The 16,486-nt window shown below is 41.7% G+C and overlaps 1 long non-coding RNA gene across 1 annotated transcript; it reads left to right on the top strand.

Moving 5' to 3' along the window:
* Window positions 1-10,751: 10,751 nt before the first annotated feature.
* On the top strand, window positions 10,752-16,237 carry LOC138921031 (uncharacterized). Its single transcript, XR_011433195.1, has 3 exons — window positions 10,752-11,014; window positions 14,205-14,333; window positions 15,489-16,237. It is a non-coding gene; the product is annotated as an uncharacterized lncRNA (long non-coding RNA).
* Window positions 16,238-16,486: the final 249 nt, after the last annotated feature.

Consider the following 16,486-nt stretch of genomic DNA (forward strand, 5'->3'; position numbering starts at 1 on the left):
CTGGTTCCACCTTGTCCACCAGGTTCGGCACAGTCTCTGGGTAGCAGACAAGGTTCTTCTCACCCTCCCTCCACCTGCCCAGCCTCTCATCCTGCCTGCTCACTTCCTTCTTCAGGATCAAGCAACATCTTGCATCATTCACTTTGTCCAGGGGTTCCACCATGGAACTTTCAAACCTCATTTACTTCTCAAGTCAAGAAGCTGGCCCTAATCCCTAAGTTGTTTTTTTGTTTTTAATCACTTTTTGCAAACCAAGCATAGCATTTTCCACATTCCAGTTAACTCAGCTGACCCATCCTTCTCTCTCCTCATTAGACTGCAAGTTCTTCAAGGGGGTGGACATCGATTTATCTGTTTCTTTATCTTCAGTCACATGGTGGGGGCTCAGGAAGATGTTTTTAAAAATCAATTCATTAAACTGGAAAGATGCGTATCAAAACAGAGAAGCACCTGCTCTGCTCTCTTTGATTGTGTCCCTCAAGTTGAGAGCGTTGAATTTGTGTGGGTTTGGGGGAGATGGAGTGGCTATTAGTGAAAGAACACTGCGCTAATTGCTCTACATACCATATTCCACAGAATCATCGTAAATAGCCGATGGAGTGGACAGGACTGCCTCCATTTTATATCTACATTTACAGAATCAGAGGCAGAGAGAGGGTAACTTCTCAAAGGTTCTGTAATCTGTGAAGTGGCTACAACCACACGGAAGCCCAGGTCCGTGAGGCCCCAGCATCTGGTTCCACCACATGACTGCCACTTTGATCGTCTTTGTATGGCTCCTCATCTCCACGGTTACTGCCTGTTTAGCACCACATTCCAGTAAAAAATTAGGAAGACTGAGAAAATGTCCACATCATTGACTTCTTAGTTCATTCCCTTGGTCATAGCTTTGCTTTCGCTGAACCTACAAAGTCTTTTCAAGCTGAGACCTGTCTTGAAAGGGGCTTTCAAAGATGTGCTCCCGGGGCTGCTAACGACTGAAGAACAGCCACCCTACTGAGAAATCTCAGCATTCACTCCACTCCTGAAGTTCACTGTGACACGGGGATGGCAAGATCTCAAAAGACAAAGTCACACTAAAAGTGATGAGGATAGTTGAATGTTTTTCTTTTACATATATCCTCCTCATTCAGTGAAAAAGATAAATCCTGATTGTTAACAAGTATTAAGTAAAAGAGAAAGTACGTATAAATGATGCATGTACTAGTGAGTGAGGACATCTTCAGGGTATATGTTATACAAGATTTTTGTCAGACCGTTTATCCCCTGCTTAAAATAATACTTTTGAGAGAAAAAGGAATTGTCTTGAAAAAATAGTTTCTTAGCATTGCCATACTTCCATATTTGGATGCTAGCATTTTTATACGTTATATAAAGCCAAGAATAATTTACCATATCGTTCCCAGTTACTTTCCCAAGTTGTGTTTCAGTTTTATAGGATTACACACTGCAAAAGAATGTAGAGAATATATTTCATACGAAAAATTCATTTTTAACATCTGTATCTGTCTTTTAAAAATGAGCAAATCCATTTTTCTGTCCCTATTAGCCAGTGAGAGAGAGAGGAAGGGGGAAGGACTCAATTTGAGAGGGGCTACGAAGAATTCTGTGAACTTCCTATTTGCCAGTCTTCCCTGTGGTTTATCTCAATGAAACCCCACTGCAACATTATTAAATAAAATTAATTCTTTCAATAGATAAGGCCAACAGATCAAGAAAGCTTACGAAATTTGCTCAAACACTGTATTAGGTTGAGGAGCGAAGCCACACTCTCAACTACTGTTTTAGATTGAAATCAGTTTTGCCTTATGAATTTTACCTCAAGAAACTGAACGTAAGAGGTTAGGTTGTCCTTTAAGTGATAAGCTCATGTGGAAGAATTCAAAGAAAAGAGGCCAGTAACGTCATCTGTAAAATGCTGCATTGGTTTCAGTAAAGATAGTCATCTTTTCTACAGTTAAATTTGACTGGTAGAAAAACGCTTGATGATTTTTAATCCTGCAACTTTTCTCCACCACTTCTGAATTTATTTGCCATTTGTCTTAAAATACTTGCAGTTCTCACATACACGCTCTTGGATCACACTGATGTGGGTCCCTCCACCCAAGCACCATCACCGCCCCTTTAGACATTCCAAAATCATCCCCATCTCTCTCAGGAAGCTGTGTCTTCACCCGCCTTCACCTCAAGCTGTCGCATCGTGAATCCCCCGAATGTCACCCCAGCTGTTTAGATGGAATCATCGGAATCTTCTCCCCTTTGAGGCCAATCGTGGACAACACTGCATTATACGACTTTGAGTTCTCAGTGCCCAGGAGAGTGGTTGGATCAAAGGATCTCACAAAACATATTCCTTTAGCTGAACTATTCAAAGAAAAAAATCATCTGGAGATTTTTGGGAATCTGGAGAAATGGGTTCTATTTCTAAACTTTCCACACCTTTGTTATATGAATTTAGATGAGCCAATTTATTTAAATAACATAAATTCTTGTTTAAATTTTTATCAAATGAATACATCTAATATTAAGAACTCAATCAGTAGTGAAATTGATTTATCATCTAAAAAAATACAAACATAGTTTTTCCAGTGGTTTCTCAGCACTCTGGCTCAGCAGACGCAACTCATATTACCTGAATCTTCCAGTGGTTACCTCCACGTTTATTAAGAAAAAAAACGGCATACACAATTCTTTATAAATTCATCAATTTTTAGACAAATTGCATTTCTTTTTAAAGAGAGTTACAGATTAGCTCTTTCAAATGCCCTTTGCTTTCTTCATGAAGCCTTTCTCCTGAATTCTCCGTCTTCCTCTGTTGATATCAAACGGCTACTCCACAGGGCTATTGCGCAGCCAGCACCACTCTGTTGAATCCAGTTTTCCTGGAACCAGTACCATTCTCTTTCTTGAATTATATCTTTGTTTTGAAAGAGCATATCTTTCTGGGGTTTGTAAATGCTCATACTCAATGAAGAAGTTTTACTGGAAAATCCTATTCATTTCCATTTTTAAGCATCTGAACAAATCACACCATATAGCTCTGGGAAAAGTGAAGGGCCTGCATCTGGGGACAGTAAATGCAGAGTTTAAGGCTTGTCTTCCTGGACAGCACCATTGTGAGCATCAACGAAAGGGACTGATGCCGTTTCTGGAGATGTTTGCCCTGTGAACACTCCTCTGACAGACCCCAGCACTGAGCACCTCCCACAGGGAGGCCGTTGCGATTTGGACTGATGTTGGCTGCAGTCATGGTGGCCGGTGGCAATCTGCAGAAAGGAAGACCCAGATGTCAGAGGAGGCTCATAAAGTAATGAGAAAAGCTTTGTCCGCTGTGTGGATAGACTGAACCTGAATGTGGACTTTCCTTGCCTAGACTGTTAACCTTAGACAGGTTTGTTCGCCTTTCTCTTCAGTTTCTTCACCTTTAAAGAGTTGGCAATACCTGTCTCCAAAATGTGACAAGGACTGAATGACAGTCATATATGTATATGACACGTAGCACCTCACACCAGCCAGGAGCCAACAGGCAGAACACCGAGGCACTGTTTTCAGTTCATTAGAATGTAAGTTCAATGAAGGCGGGTTGTTTTTTTTTTAATTATTGTATCCCCAGCACCAATGTCCTGGTTATGAATTTCTTTGTCAAATGAATGAATTTTTTCACTCTCCTTCTCAGCTTCTTTATCTATAGAAGATCCCATTAGAATATCTCCAAGGGCAATCTTCCAGGCGTTCTAGGACAGAAGCTTCTTTATATTCCCGGGAGAATTATTTGAGGATATTGTTTGTCACACTGTTTAATAGGTTTCAGAATAAAATCTCATTTACTTTTAATTTAATTAGTTAAATTTGAATGATGTGCAATTTTAAATCAGTTAGCTGTCAGAGTAACTGGGAAAACTACTATGATCTTAAAAAACTTAAAATCCAGGGTCATGGGGCAAAAACAATTATTCTTCACAGACTAGCAAAATCCGACAAAAGCCGAAACTCTACCTTTCCTCTAAACATATTTGGAAATATTTTTCAAAGTGAATGATCTCACTTCTGTTTAGAAATAATTGTGTATTTGTGATATGAGTGTGAGACAGGGAATAAACATAAGTTATTAAAAGAAAAAACTACCTAAACTTAAACATGGCTATAGTCATAATCTGTCATCATCTCTGTTTAATACTTAAACATGCTATTTTGAATTATTCAGTTGCTTTAAATTCTGTAGTGGTTGTGGTCAGGAAAACAGTTTGTCAGTCCATAGGGTTGGAAATTAACTATGCGTCCCCATAGTATTTAACCCATCAGAACCAGCAATGATTAATATTAAATCTTCTAGCCTCTATTTGTAGTTATGAAGAATACTGAAAATATTAATAAAAAAAGAATCAGGGGGCTGGCCCAGTGGTGTGGCGGTTAAGTTCACACATCCTGCTTGGGCAGCCCAGGATTCTCGGGTTTGGATCCTGGGTGTGGATCTACACACTGCTTGTCAAGCCATGCTGTGGCAGGCATCCTACATATAAAGTAGACGAAGATGGGCATGGATACAAATGTTAGCTCAGGGCCAGTCTTCCTCAAAAAAGAAAAAAAAGAAAGAAAGAAAGAATCAACATTGAGAGCTGTGCTTACTGGGCAAGCCTAACCGAGCCATGCTGCCGAGACAGAAATTACGGAAGTGTGTGGTAAACCCAGGGCTGAGAAGCAGGGAGTGTGTTTCAGTGACGTACTGAACTCTGGGAGAAAGAAGAGAAACTTTTGGGTGAAATAATTGACTCCTTTGGGAGTGGACTGAGAAAGGTTCCCGGCATGACAAACCTGTCAGAGTCTGGTAGAAACATCTCGGAGGGAAACTGGCTCGCTCTGGGGCTCCGCATATGCCTGCTGAGTCTGGCTGCCATCTGGTCTAAAGGCTTTCAGGACTAAAACGGATTAGCCTTTCCCACAGCTCTCCCACCCGTGACCCAGGCAGACCGAGTGTCAGAGCCAGCGTGCGCTTCTCACAAAGGGCCGAGCGGAATGCGGCCCTCAGCTCTGGGCAGGTGCCCCGAGGAAGCCCCGGGGTGAGGACGGCCTCTCCTGACGTGCTATAGGCAACTGGGATGTTTAGACACACCATTTTAGCATCTCTGCGTTATTTACTCTGTTCTGTTTTCAAAATGCTGATTGCCACCCACATAGTGGTTTGAAAGGCAATGACATAAAAACGGGGATCCACATCTCCTCCTCTAAGTTGTGCGGAGGGACGGTCGTGCTGTGTGTCAGGTGGCAAGGATGCACAGAGCTGAGGCTGGAAGGATTTGCTATCCTGAGGGCACAGTGGCCACCAGCTCTTACCGTAACAAAGGTTTTATTGCCTACGTGTTCTCTACTTTGATCCTAATCCAGATGACCCCTTAGTACTGGATTTTTTTTTTTTTTTTACAGGTCCTACTCAGGGAAGAATTCACCAAGTAAATTCATATTTCTTTTCTTATTTTTTAAGCAAATGACAAAGACTGGGTTTACTAGCTTTACTTTTTGAAAGCTAAGCTTTGCATTACCTATTTAAACAATTGCCAAAGCTTACTAAGTTGCCAGCATTCACGTGAAACCAGCAAACAGTTAGCCGTTGATGATTAAGTAGCTGGGAACTAAAGGTTCTTTTCCTTTTTGCAATTACCAATTATAGCTTTCAGCTGTTTAGCATACTGATTATTAACTGTGCTGTTTGGGCAATACGCTATCTGACTCCCACGAGGCTCCTATAGATAACATCTCCCTGGAGCCTGGGTCACCATGGGAATGGGCGTGTGAGCTGTTTTTCAGGAATTAGAACTCCTTGTCCACTTCAGGCCCATTGAGACCACCAACCCATCAACCAGGCCAGCAGAGATGTCGGATAAGTGACCTTCGGACATCAAGAGGCTAAAAACTCCACCCTCAGGTCATGCTAATGCTGTCATTTTGTGAGCATGGGTCCTATGAAGAGGCATGAAGTCTGACTACACTTGTGCAGGTCATCAATGACCTCACCTCTCCTCACCTCCAATCACCTCTCTCCACATTTCAGACCACCTTGCCCCCCATCCCATAAATATACCTGAGTCCCTATTTTCGGGGAAGCAAAATTGAGGCTCGTGCTCTCACTTCCTCACGTGGCTGCCTTGTGAGTAAACTCTCTCTCTGCTACAATCTCATCATCTCAGTGTTTGGCTTTCTGGGCGGCGGGCAAAAATGACCCTGCTTCGGTCACAAATGCCCAACTAGAAAACCTCCTCAATTTATATTAAGCCAAAAATGCATAACCACTAACATATTAATACCTTTGACTACTACATACTGAAAATAAAGGAAATTATTTTTGTGGCAGCTTCATCCTGGCACAGTTGCCTTCTCGGCGAGCTGACACTACTTGGATCCAATTTCAAACACAATGGAAAAGCAGGTCCGTGCTGGTGATCCACCAGGATCCCTCAGGAAAGCCACTGCGCCATTCAGAGATCCTGACATCACATGATTTCAGTGGGTTAAGCCTGAAAGGCAGTTTGATGGGCAAACAAAACAAAGAAGAAGATGCTGATGCTGAAGCCAATAGATGGGAGCTGGGCCCCGATAAGTGGTGCGTGACAGCCAAATGCGGAGCTCGGTGAACAGGAAGACTTCAGAGGGATCACCCCAGCACACTTGTGGCTCTGTGTCTCTGTGCCCAGTGTGACATGATACATGAGCAAGAGGATGAATTTTAAAACTTCAGAGAGGAGTGGAAATAGGAAACCATATGTCTGATATTCAACTAGTTGCAGTGAATAGTGAGAGAAGGGGTCTAGTTATGGGAGGGAGCGAGTAAAGCAGCTACAAACCTTCGATGTAAATTTGCAGAGCCTGAGGTTCAGGACGGTGGAATGACATGCAGTTTGGTGATCAGAAGTTCTTGGAGAGTCCTCAGAAGTGGCTTGGTGATTACTGAGCTACAGTCAGCAATCGTATTATCAGAGCAGCCTAGACTGATCAGTACAGGACAAAGCCACTTCTTAGAATGTGGAAGAAAGTTGTACAGAGGGAGACTGAAAAAATTGACTCGTTTGATGGTGAAGCCCATCTTCAAGGTTAATATTTTCTTCAACCATCTGCCCAAATCGTTTGAAGTGCGGTACATCATTATGTCCTCTTACAATATAAGATTAATTTATATGTAATAATTTCTAGTGAAATGGATGTGAATTGCTTTAGACAAGTGCTCCAAGATAAAAATATAATGTGAGGTACATATGAAATTTTAATTCTTCTGGTAGCTTTATTAAATAAAAGCAAAAAGAAAGAGGTGAAATTAAACTTAATAACATTTTATTTAACATGATGCCTCAAGAGTATTATCATTTGCACCTGTAATCAATTTGCATGTTATTAAGACAATATTTTACATTTTTTCATACTAAGTTTTGAAATCTAGTGTGTATTTATATTGGGAGTGCTTCTCAATTTGCACGAGGCACATTGTAAGTTCCCTGTAGCCACATGCAGCCAGTGGCTAATGTACTGGGAAACGCAGTTCGGAATGAACCTCTAGATTTTGGATTCCTAGCCTTGTCTGCATTTACATCCTTATCTATCCTATGATTCAGTTAACTGACCCAGTGCTGGAGCATTGTTGCAACTGATCCCAATGAGGCATCATGGATGGTGCTATGGAAAACCAAGGAGAGTGAAGTAGACTTCATTAGTTCACAGAAAGCATTGTTTATGATTGCTCCAGTGTGCTTGACTGGTAATAAAAAATGTGTACGTGTGATCTGAGCACATTCACGGTAACACACTACTTGATCAAGAGCATGTGAGAGAACAGCTACGGCTCTCACTGGCCTCCCACGCTCACTGGCTATTAGTAACCCCCACAAATACCCAACGTGAAGGACAAAATTGGATTTAATTCATTCTGAATGCTAAATTTCATTGCAATATATTCTATAGTTTATCCTAAAGGCAATATATTCTACACATTTTTACTCTCTATTTTAAGTTTGAAAAACACTACTCTGGGAAAGAAAGGACGCCATGTTGGTTTTCATCCCTCTTTGTCCATATATAACTGTGTTGCAGTGTTGGTCCACTGTCACTCTCAGTTTTCTCAGCTGTATAATGAGGAAGTTGAGGGAATTCTGCTTCTGGTTCAAATGGACAAGTTGCATTAGACCATGACTCTCATCCTAAAATTTAAAAACAGTTGGAAAACCTACAAGAATCATTTTTAAAAGAATCAGAAAACTCAGGACACAGAAAAATGCAAATAAACTAAACTCTAGAAAGTCAGAAGTAACTTTCTGCTGCTCTCATGACTGAAGGAACTTCAGAGGAGGGAGGCATCTGACACAGACCATAAAGAGAAACCAGCCCAACATCTCGTGAATTTTCAACAGCGGTGGGTGGGCTGGTGTGCTGGATTAGAATCCCGTGGAGCTCCAGCTACAGAGAAAGTTTTCACCCATGTGGCAATGTTTCCGTGGGTCTTCAGTGAGTGTTCAAGAATCACGTCAAGAGGAGACGGGGGATGAAAAACTAGCAGTGGTTCCTTCCTGAGATAGACTCCCAGGGGTCCACAAGTTCCAGGCAGCAGCCATCCAAATGCAGATGCTCCAGGGCAGCCAAGCTGAGATGGATGTAACGGCAGCGCCCCAGGCTTCAGGATTGGGGGCGGAAGCAGAGCCGGAACTGGGTTTTCACCTCAGGAACATGGAGTCAGGGGAGGAGAAATGAGATTCTAAAATCAACGCACTCCAGGTTTGCATCTACTAAAGGCCAGAGGAGGTGCAAGAGAGGTAAGAGAAACCCCTCTAAGGGAATCCCTCCGAGATACCCCAGGCACGCCACCCATCCTCAGGAGAGCTGAGAGCACGGCACGCACTAGGAAGGATGAAAGGAACCTTCTTAGACTCAGAAAGTGGCACCAGGACCTGAGAGCTAAGAGCTTTTCAGCTCCCCAAAAGGCAGGCAGTAGATGCCAAACAAGGAGAGAGCTTCAGAAACTCACCATCAGGGGCTTGGCTGTGAAGCACGGGCAGAGCTCTGGCTCATGGCTGGTGAGGAGACCCCAGAACTGGTGCAAAGGAAAGTGCTGACCTCAAACTCAACATGCTTGAATCCTGTGGCCAACAGAAACAAACTGAAGTTGTAACCGCCCCACACCCAGCTCAGAGAGGAATCCGATTGTCTGAGCCCCCGTCTAATAGCCTGACTTTAAAAGGAGCATGTACTGTTCTACTTGTAAAAATTACAAAGTGCATACACACTCACCAAGAGACCCAATAGACCCAGAGCCGAGAAATGAAACCATAAGTAGAAACAGTTCTGGAGGTGGCTATGCTGTAGCTATCAGAGAGCGACTTTGAAGACAGCAAGAAAGAAATTCTACTGGATTTAGTGGAGAAGATTAACATGAGTGTACCAACAGGGAATTTTAGCAGATTCAAAGATATTGTACAAAAATGGAAATGCTAGAAATGAAAGAAAAACACTATATCAGAACTTGTATTTTTATTTTATTTTATATTTTTGGTGAGGAAGATTGGCCCTGAGCTAACATCCCTTGCCAATCTTCCTCTTTTTGCTTGAGGAAGATTGTGGCTGAGCTAACGTCTGTGCCGATCTTCCTGTATTTCGTATGTGTGGTGCTGCCACAGCATGGCTTGATGAGCAGTGCTAAGTCTGTGCCTGGGATTTGAACCTGCGAACCCCAGGCTGCCGAAGTGGAGCACGTAAACTTAATCACTATGCCACCAGGCCGGCCCCTCTGAACTTTTTTTTAAATCATGAGATGAAGTTAATTGCAGACAACATGGCATCAGAAGGACTGGTAAGTAAGAAAGGAGCGCAACAAAAATATCTAAAGGGAAAATTAGTGAGAAACATAATAGAAAAGAGCATCTGAGAACCGTGAAGTGATTGTAAATGGTCTAACAAACAGGTAATTTAAGTCCCAGAAGAAAAGAAAAAAAAATAGAGAAAATTATTTCAGAAGACATCAGTTGAAAACTTTCTGAAATTGATGCAAGATGTAAGAATTTGGAGGGACAGGGTCCATAGCACCAGCCAATATTTCCATGGATGTTAATCATAGTAAATACAGTAAAACAGCTATTTCAGGAGCACTCATCTATGATGATACAATGTATAAATATGCCACGTGTTTAGGCAGGTACCCAGAGGACGTGGTTCCTTCCCTGGGGAGACCAGAGTCAGTTCAAGTTACCAGAACACCTGCAACAAGAGGAGAGATTTAAGGTCAGTATTTCAAATGTATTAGCTTCAGAATGTTTTTCTTTCCCGCTGGGTACATAGTTTCATTTTAGCTTGGGGAGAAGGCCTGAAAAAACTTCCTATCAGGCTCTGAATATCAGCTTCCAATTCAGCCAGCTCTGACCTTAGAGCTATTCAAAAAAAAATCCTTTCAAATATCTTGTCAGGTTTGAACAGGACAAACAGTAAACCTTCCTGGCGGTATCGAACAATCCCTTGGATGCAAGGGGCGTCCCCTAGGAGGGTGAAAAGATAACTACCCTTCCGAGATCCAGAGATGACCCCAAAGAAAGAGACCCAGACAATTGCCCTGAGAGCCGACAGCAGTCAGCAGGACCCAAACTGCAAATGGGGCAAAACCCACCTTTCTCTCCGGCCGTATTTTGGGGACCCCAACCTGACAGTTGCCATGCCAAGTTCTCAGGACACAAAACAAGACAAACAAGAAAGCGATAGCTGTCCCTGAGATAGAAAGAATTCAAAGATCGAATTCAGACAGATGTTTCTTCCTGCCAATCTGGATTTGGAAAGGAGGGGACGATGTGAAATTTTACCTTCCTCTCCACCAGGCACCACAGATGGACATCTGGGAGTGCTGACTCTGGCAGGAATTCTCACCCTTTGCTGGCTTCTGCGTTTTCCCAGGATCCCGTCTGCAGGCTCTGGAGGAGTGGGGTGTCCCAGCGGGTCCCATCCTGATCCCCAGACACTGAAGAGGAGGAAAAATAATTTTCTGTCCACCTTTATGGTGAGAACCTGGCTGAGACCCCCTTTTCTCTAGGGCACCTGCTAAATGGGTCAGCTTATCTAGGTTAACGGTGCTCAGCTGTGGCCACGTGAGTCAAGATGATCTTTGGTGAGATTAACCTGCTTGTTCAGCCCAAAAGCAAGATTTTGTTCACCTGAGGCCTCACGCTGGCCCCAGTCCAGCTTAAGTCAGATCCAGTCTGACCCTGGACCCAGTCTGGTTTCTAAGTCTGACCTGGTCAGACTCTGGCTAGTTTCTGATAACGCAAGGGCCATGGAGCTAGGACCGAGAGGGATTTACCACAACCACCAGAGGGGTGAGAATGCAGTCAGCTCAAGGGCTCAGCAGCTGCCTGTGCCTGGTTGCTCAGTGCTCCCGGGGGCTCTCAATGGGAGGGGGTGGGTGTCTCCTTCGCTTCCCTCTTCTAACTCCAGAACTATGACAAGATAAACTGAGGCATGTTAAAATTTTTAAGAGTTTATTTGAGCAAAAATTGATTTGAATCAAGCAGGATCCAATCTAGCAGATAGAAAGGAGCTCCCAGGAGATGTACAAAATGACAGACTGATAGGCGGAAGGGAGCAGGGACAAGGAAGTCACACAAGACAAAAGCCGGTTGGTTATGGCAAGGTCACCATCCTTCAGGGGACAGCAGGGTCTGTTAGCTGATGACCTCACTAGTGCTGATCAGGCGATCCCTGATTGACTGGTTTCAGATTCCTTTTCTGGGAGAGCTGACGCTGTGAATAAGTTATGTCTTGGTTTGGTGAGATAGCGCTTAACATAAGCCACTCCATTTAGGGCCTGTTGTCTTGTTTTTAACACTTCCTTACACCCATATTATATATATATTATATATATATATATATATATATATGGGGAAGCTCCTTCCTGGCCTCTTCTGGCTGCTGGTGCCCCAGACATCCTCGGCTGTGGCAACATCACTCCAGTCTTCACTTGGCGTTCTCCACCTGTCTCTTCACATAACTTCCTACTGTGCAAGTCTGTGCCCACATTTCCCCTTTTTATAAGGATATCAGTCATATTGAATTAGGGCCCACCCTAATGACCTCATTTTTAACTTGATTATCTCTGCAAAGACCCTATTTCCAATAAGGTCACTTTCTGAAATGCTAGGGGTGAGGCATCTGACACATCTTTGGGGGGGGGACGACAATTCAACCTAAAATAGCAATGAGTCAGTTCCGAAAGCAGGAATATAAGCTCATTTATACCTTATTTACCTTAGACATTAGTGCAAGTTAAAAATAAACTTCTTATATGAATCTTTCAATTTAATTAATGTGCTTCTAATCTTTATTTGTGTTAAATGGACAGAAACAAGAAATATCAGTTGTTTCCAAAGAAACTCAGTTTGTGGGGATCAAACCACTAAATTATCCCAATTTTCTATCCCTTCTTTCTTCTAATATGAAACGTTTAGCCAACACATTTTCTTCATTGATAAGCCAGAATGTTTTGTTTGTGGTACAGAATTATCATACTAAATTACCAAAAATTAAATATGGCAGCTTAAACAAAGATGCATAATTGAATAAGAAAAGTCTCACCAAAGCATTTTGTGTTTTTAGTCATCCCATTAATTAAAAGCATATTTTTGTTCTCTTAAACATTGCTCTTGTGTCTTAGAGCTACTTAAACTCTTTCTTAGGCTTTTCCACAAGGACCAAATTTCAAAACCTATTATCTTAAAATTATAGTTGAAATGACTTGTTCAGTTGGCGTTAGTTCCCTTCTCCTTGGCTATATTTAATTCTTTCTCTACTCTGATTACCCAGTTCTGTCAAGCTCTGTGCTTCATGAGACTCTATTTATACCTTCAAGGTTATTAAGGCTTATTTTATGTGGCTGATTTAAACTGACTTTCCCAAAAATCCTAGAGGCAAATGTTCTCAAGAGAATGACTCACTTCCAGACACCTGTCTGGCACCCAGATGTGGACTGAGGGCTGCTACGGCAACTCCACTCCTGGAAAGGATGGAAGAGGAGAGAGTGTCTGCTGCCTAGCAACACTATCTTCAGGACCACAAGAGAGAAGCTTTTATTTCAGAAGGACAGTTTTAGTAATTCTGCAATTCTAGGACACAAAAGGAAAAATCTATTATAGATGCGTGATGCGAATCCAAGAAATATAGGTATGTTTATAGCTGCAGTGGCTTAGATAGTCATGTGCCTTGTAAGTTGTACTGAGTTTGTAGATTGAAGCATCTGCTTATACTCAGTTTCGTTATAATTGAAATTGTCAGTCTCTTTTCTCCTTCTAGCTCCTTACCTTCAAGCTACTTCACAAGGCATTATCTTGTTAGTGGGTGAAGTATGAGTGGCGAAATGCAAACGTATTTCTCTTATTGAAAGATGTTCTGGAAAGAGAACTAATGAACTCTCCAGTGCTAAAATTGGCTAAGTATTTGCCTGGTCTATGGGTGTCATTCAGTTGTGATTGTCACCCTGTACTTCACGTAATGCCTCAAGATTGCTAAATAGGTGAGGCGTAGCCAGCCAGACTCTTTCTGCCTGCTAACTTACTCGAATACTTGAGTTGAAAAAAAATGCACCAAAAATCTAGAAAATAATTAAATCACATAGACCTATAGAAGCATAAACTTTGACACCCACTGGTTATAAAATTTGGGGTTAATTATTGGATGTATATATATTTTTTTCTGTAAAAAAGAGCTTCTTTATGTAAAGTTTGCTTTCATAAGACCTTAAGCGTGGCTTCAGCATAAAATCTTAGTTTACTAATAAGTAATTTCCATAAATAATCTTTTCCAAATAAACAGATGTCAGTGAATTTGCCTAATTCTTCTTTTCAAGAATAACAGATTTTGCTTTTCCTTTCCTTTGTAGTCAGATGCAATTAATTCAGGCATTAAGATTCGAATGAATTGAACTTAGTCAACAGTTTCCAGGGCAGATTGATCACCCCTCACCTGTTTTTTAAAGAAGTTAATATCTCAGTGACAAGAATGGCCTGCCCTTCCACGCTGTTTCAATGTTAGCGTTTGCATCAGCCAGTCACATCCAGCTGCAAGGGAGCATTTATCCAGGTGTACCTTCTAATTGTTCTGTGGTCAAAAACACTACGCAGGTAGTCAACATTATTGTTATGGAATTTCTAAGTTACAGACTAGCAGCAATAGCTTAATTCTTTCGGGGTCCAACAAAGGAAAGAAGAATGCAGTCCTTAAAAGCAGGACCATGCTGGAGTGAACCAGGGGAAAACGAGGGCAGAAGTGCGGATGGAAGTTGTGGACTTACAGGAGTCTGCAGGAATCACCTGACCCAGGTTTGGAAGGTAATTTTAAACTAACAGTCTTCTTAATTCTGTCCTTTTATTGTTCCTGGTCTGAATTTCCTTTCCTCAGACTTCATTCGATCCTGGTAAAATAAAATGATGAGAAAACCAATGGCATCCTACCTTCGTTCTGTTCCTCTTCATATCTCTGCAGAGCTTTCTTTTCCTTCTTTCCCAAGAGGACGAGCATCTGGCATTCCTCCTGGTCCCCACTAATCTGTTCTCATGCTTGCTAAAGGATGGATCATTCGGGCATGAGGCTGTCTGATGGACAAAATTTTCTCTGTTAGGGATCTTCACCAACAGTCACGTCTGAAACAGGCCTTTTTTATGAGCAGAAAACACCCAGTGGAATACAGCTTCCCAAGGTTGGCCTGTTTTGTTGTGTACTATTTCCTTACAGCAAAACAGACAACAAATACCTTTGGTCACCCCAAACTTCTTACCTAGCAGTGGAATAAAACTTCCGCTATTCTTCTGTCTTAAACTTTGCATTTCCATGAAATTGTGCAACACAGTCAACCTGTAAGGACAAACGCACAGTAAAATAAGAGGTTTAATTCTGCAAGTTGAATACAAGGGATGAGATTTCCTCTCACTCTCTTTTTTCTGGGACCATTTCTTTTAGAAAAATTGTAATTGCAAGTCCTTTCTCCTCTCCTTGAAATGTATATAAATCCTTTGCTAGATAGGCCTTTTCTCAGCTGTATGACCCATGGATGTCTTTCTCAAGGACCCAGGAACCATTTTTCTGAAATGTATCATAAGGAAGATGGAGCCCCTCCCTCCCAGCTTCTGTGGGAGGGACGGAGCAGAACTTCCAGAGACACCTTGCTCCAAGTTGCAACACTACCTCCTATTTTAAAGATGTGAGAGGGTCTTTCCCCCCTCTAGATAAAGCCAATTAGCTAACACAGCTGGCCACCCCAATTACCAGCAAACTTGGGGTGAACTATGTGTAATAAATGGTGCTGTCAAGTCTTCTTACGTGAGGACTAGTTATTTTTGTGTTGAGAACATGCATGTCATGGGTGCATCTGCCTGGCTATATAAAAGGAAGAGATTTCTTCCCACATTTGCAATCTCCTCTTGATATACATCACATTCTGGTGAATGCTTATTCCATAATAAAACTGTTTCTTTCTCTTCTTCCAGGTGGAGAGGCTTCCTGGACTGGGAGGAGATTTTCTTTTTGATAATATTTCCCCAGCGAACCTCAAATCCTTTGTAGAATAGCTGAAATACAGAAGCATAGCTAATATATGTAAATATTGACTATATCTACGGATGCTCAGATATTCTTTGAAAGAGTCAAAGTCATATTTCTTACTGTTAGCTTCATTTTTTTTTGTCTGCTGCCGTGAAAAATGTAGTAAAATTTTATGGTGTATACTATTTCTTAAATTTCCACGGGCTAGGCCATCTATTCTCTATGCTCCAAAGGAGATTCTGTGGTAATTTCTTGACAAATAAAACTGTGGAGCGAATGTATCATGTCTTTGAAACTAATAAAGCTCTTCTCTTTTCACCATAGAAGCGTATCTCCTGGGAAGTCTACCAAATGAATTCTAGGCTGACCAGAAGCTTTTCCTGGTTAATCACATTCAAGAATTGTGCCCCCACCTGTGCATTTAATATAGATTTAGAAAAGATAGTTCCATTTTAAATCTAAACCCTTGGCTTCCTCTTTTCTTTGAGTGAAATGCCGCAGCAAAAGAGAAATACTTTCAAAATGGCAGAGTTGATTTGTCTATTTGTTCGTTTATTTTAAAATGTGTCAAGGTTACTAGATACTAGGAATGAAAAAAGGAAATGGCTCTTGTCCTCAAGATGACCACAATTCCTATGGGCCATGGGCTACCTCTAAAGTATCAATTAATATGAATGTGATAGCAGAGAATAGAGGAAGGGACCCAGCCTGGTTAAGTGTGTGTGTCGGGGGTGGGGGGGGGGTGGAATTTCAGATGGAATAATTTTGAAATGACCGTTATAGGATGAAGTGGTTTTATATAAAAGAAATAGAGGAAAGATCTTCTCCATCAAAACAATGATAATTTTATAATACAACAAAAATGTAACTATGTTATTAATAGTAAGTGTGCTGAAGAATGATTGAGTGTTCCATATGGACTTGCACGTCAACATCTCTCTTG

The sequence above is a fragment of the Equus caballus genome, chromosome 27, assembly GCF_041296265.1.
Source record: "Equus caballus isolate H_3958 breed thoroughbred chromosome 27, TB-T2T, whole genome shotgun sequence".
Taxonomy (NCBI): domain Eukaryota; kingdom Metazoa; phylum Chordata; class Mammalia; order Perissodactyla; family Equidae; genus Equus; species Equus caballus.